Genomic DNA, 4462 nt, shown 5'->3' with positions numbered 1-4462 from the left:
TATTACTTGGATCTAGCTTTTCTATTAACCCATCGTACTCCTTCACCATGTTTACCTATGCCCTTACAGGGTTTGCTCCACTAATCCTCTCTCTCCTTCGCTATCACAAACCCCAGCACTCTCTAACCTAGTAATCATCTCCCCTTCCCTCTTACCTCCCCACCTGTCCTCCTCTGCTGACCTGCTCCTCAACCTCAAATCTGTCCTACGAAAACATAACAAGTCAGCCACTCTCTTTCTCCCACCTGCGCTCTCTCTCTCTCTGCTTCTCCTCACTGCTTGAGACATATCTCCCATCCCTGGACCCCCACATCTCATACCTCCCATTACTACTCCCTCCTAATGTTCCCTATCGAACATGAACTACCGCAATCTTTCCAACATATAACCCGTGCCCCTGACGCCCACCCCCCTGCTCCCTCTCTCTGGAGCACTCTGGAATGCCCGCTCAATCTGCAATAAGGTTCATGTGATTCACAACCTTTTTCTCTCCCGAAATCTTGCCTTCCTTGGCCTCACAGAAACATGGCTAACACCCTCTGATACCGTCTCCCCTGCTGTGCTGTGTTACGGAGGCCTCCACCACCCACACTCCTCGACCCAACAACAAACATGGTGGAGGGGTGGGTCTTCTCCTTTCTTCAAACTGCACCTTTAACCCAATCCCACCTCTTCCCTCCCTTATCCTCCCCTCTTTTGAAGTCCACTCTGTCCGCATCTACTCTCCCTCCAACCTCCAAGTGGCCGTCATATACCGACCTCCAGGCCCGGCCACTGCCTTTATTGAACAATTCTCCACCTGGCTTCTTCACTTTCTCTCTGCTGACATTCCCACCATCATCATGGGTGACTTCAACATCCCCATTGATACCCTTCAGTCAACAGCCTCCAAACTTCTGTCCCTTACCTCATCCTTTGGACTTACTCAACGGTCCTCCGCCGCCACCCACACAGACGGGCATACACTAGATCTGGTATTCACCCGTCTCTGTTCTCTATCTAACTTCACCACCTCCCCTCTCCCTCTATCCGACCACCATCTGCTCACCTTCTCATCCCTGTCCTCCTCACCGGTCATCCATGTCCAGCAACATGCGCACCCCCGCAGAGACCTTGCACACCTAGACACCCACACAATCTCTGACTTCATCCTACCACTGGCATCCATATCCTCACTTCACGACACAGACACTGCTTTCTACAATGCCACTCTCGCATCAGCTATTGACACGGTTGCCCCTCTCATCCATGGCAGAGTGCGACGTATCAATAGACAACCTTGGCACAATAACACCACTAAAAAGCTCCGGCAAGTGTCCAGGGTTGCGGAGCGGCGTTGGAAGAAAACACACTCGCAAGATGACTTCACTGTATTCAAACAAGCAACACTCGCTTTTAAATCTGCTCTCACCTCTGCTAAACAGGCCTACTTCACAACCCTCGTATCTTCCCTATCCTACAACCCCAAACAGTTATTCAAAACCTTTAACTCCCTCCTCCGCCCCCCACTGCCCCCTCCAACCTCCCTCATCTCTGCTGAGGACTTTGCCACACACTTTAAAAATAAGATCGACCAGACAAGGCAAGTCTTCAGTGTTCAACCACCACAACCCCTTTGTATACCAGACCAATGCCCAAACCCCATAACCTCCCTATCAAACATCACCGAAGGGGGGCTTAATTGTCTTCTCTCCAAATCGCTCCTCACCACCTGTGTGCTCGACCCCATCCCACCCCCTCCCCAACCTCACCACCACACTTATCCCATCCCTAACCCACCTGTTCAACCTATCACTAACTTCTGGCACCTTCCCTTCTGCGTTCAAACATGCCACAATCACGCCTATCCTTAAAAAGCCCACCCTCGATCCAACTGCTATGTCCAGCTATCGCCCAAAATCGCTACTCCCATTCGCTTCCAAACTCCTGGAGCAGCACGTCCACGCTGAACTTTCCTCCCACCTATCATCTAACTTGTTGTTCGACAATCTACAATCTGGTTTCCGCCCCCATCACTCAACTGAGACTGCCCTGACCAAAATCCCTAACGACCTACTTACCGCCAAAGCTACTGGACAATACTCTGTACTCCTCCTTCTAGACCTGTCCTCTGCTTTCGACACAGTTGACCACTGCCTCCTACTACAGATCCTCTCCTCCTTTGGTATCAAAGACCTCGCCCTGTTGTGAAATTGGATTTTGGGCTCCCCCGGTGGAATTGAACTTGTGTGCATCATCCCCTCTGTTCACCTGTTCCCATCAGGATGTGGGAGTCGCTATTTAACCTTGCTCCTCTGTCACTTCCATGCCGGTCAACATTGTAATCAGAAGCCTTTCTGTGCATGTTCCTGCTACCAGACAACTTCCAGCTAAGTCGGACTTTTGTCCTTGTTTGTTTTTTGCATTTTGTTCCAGTTCACAGCTGCAGTTTCGTTTCTGTGTCTGGAAAGCTCTTGTGATCTGAAATTGCCACTCTGATGTTATGAGTTAATACTAGAGTCTTAAAGTAATTTCAGGATGGTGTATTGATAGGGTTTTCAGCTGACCATGAAAGTACCCTTTCTGTCTTCCTGCTATCTAGTAAGCGGACCTCGATTTTGCTAAACCTATTTTCATACTACGTTTGTCATTTTCATCTTAAATCACCGCCAATATATGTGGGGGCCTCTGTCTGCCTTTCGGGGAAATTTCTCTAGAGGTGAGCCAGGACTATATTTTCCTCTGCCAGGATTAGTTAGTCCTCCGGCCGGCGCTGGGCGTCTAGGGATAAAACGCAGGCTACGCTACCCGGCTACTGTTAGTTGTGCGGCAGGTTTAGTTCATGGTCAGTTTAAGTTTCCATCCTTCCAAGAGCTAGTTCCTATGTATGCTGGGCTATGTTCTCTTGCCATTGAGAACCATAACAGTTTGACCGGCCCACAAAGGGTTAAATTAATTGGCAGAGAAAGGAGAGAAAAAAGAAGTCTGCTGAAATTTTTTTTTTTTTTTTTTTTTTTTCCCCTTCAGTTCTGAGTGTGCTTTCAATTGAATCACTTGCAAGTCTGCCTATATTGCAGCCTTCCTCTCTCTCTCTCCTTCTAATCCTGGAATGGCTCTGTGTTCACCTGTTTAAAATGGATATTCAGAGTTTAGCTGCAGGTTTGAATAATCTCACCACGAAAGTTCAAAATTTACAAGATTTTGTTGTTCATGTTCCTATATCTGAACCTAGAATTCCTTTGCCTGAATTTTTCTCGGGGAATAGATCTTGCTTTCAAAATTTCAAAAATAATTGCAAGTTGTTTTTGTCCCTGAAATCTCGCTCTGCTGGAGATCCTGCTCAGCAGGTCAGGATTGTGATTTCCTTGCTCCGGGGCGACCCTCAAGATTGGGCTTTTGCATTGGCTCCAGGGGATCCTGCGTTGCTCAATGTGGATGCGTTTTTTCTGGCCTTGGGGTTGCTTTATGAGGAACCTCATTTAGAGCTTCAGGCGGAAAAAGCCTTGATGTCCCTATCTCAGGGGCAAGATGAAGTTGAAATATACTGCCAAAAATTCCGTAAATGGTCTGTGCTTACTCAGTGGAATGAGTGCGCCCTGGCGGCGAATTTCAGAGAGGGTCTCTCTGATGCCGTTAAGGATGTTATGGTGGGGTTCCCTGTGCCTGCGGGTCTGAATGAGTCCATGACAATGGCTATCCAGATCGATAGACGTCTGCGGGAGCGCAAACCTGTGCACCATTTGGCGGTGTCTACTGAGAAGACGCCAGAGAATATGCAATGTGATAGAATTCTGTCCAGAAGCGAACGGCAGAATTTTAGACGAAAAAATGGGTTGTGCTTTTATTGTGGTGATTCAACTCATGTTATATCAGCATGCTCTAAGCGTACTAAGAAGCTTGATAAGTCAGTTTCAATTGGCACTTTTCAGTCTAAGTTTATTCTATCTGTGACCCTGATTTGTTCTTTATCATCTATTACCGCGGATGCCTATGTCGACTCTGGCGCCGCTTTGAGTCTTATGGATTGGTCCTTTGCCAAACGCTGTGGGTATGATTTAGAGCCTCTTGAAACTCCTATACCTCTGAAGGGGATTGACTCCACCCCATTGGCTAGTAATAAACCACAATACTGGACACAAGTAACTATGCGAATTAATCCGGATCATCAGGAGATTATTCGCTTTCTTGTGCTGTATAATCTACATGATGTGTTGGTGCTTGGATTGCCATGGCTGCAATCTCATAACCCAGTCCTCGACTGGAACGCTATGTCTGTGTTAAGCTGGGGATGTAAGGGGATGCATGGGGACGTACCTTTGGTTTCCATTTCGTCATCTATTCCCTCTGAGATTCCTGAATTCTTGTCTGACTATCGTGACGTTTTTGAAGAACCTAAGCTTGGTTCATTACCTCCGCACCGGGAGTGCGATTGTGCCATAGATTTGATTCCGGGTAGTAAATACCCTAAGGGTCGTTTATTTAA

This window comes from Ranitomeya variabilis, chromosome 1 (assembly GCF_051348905.1).
Source record: "Ranitomeya variabilis isolate aRanVar5 chromosome 1, aRanVar5.hap1, whole genome shotgun sequence".
Classification (NCBI taxonomy): domain Eukaryota; kingdom Metazoa; phylum Chordata; class Amphibia; order Anura; family Dendrobatidae; genus Ranitomeya; species Ranitomeya variabilis.
Note: the sequence above shows the minus strand (reverse complement) of the source record.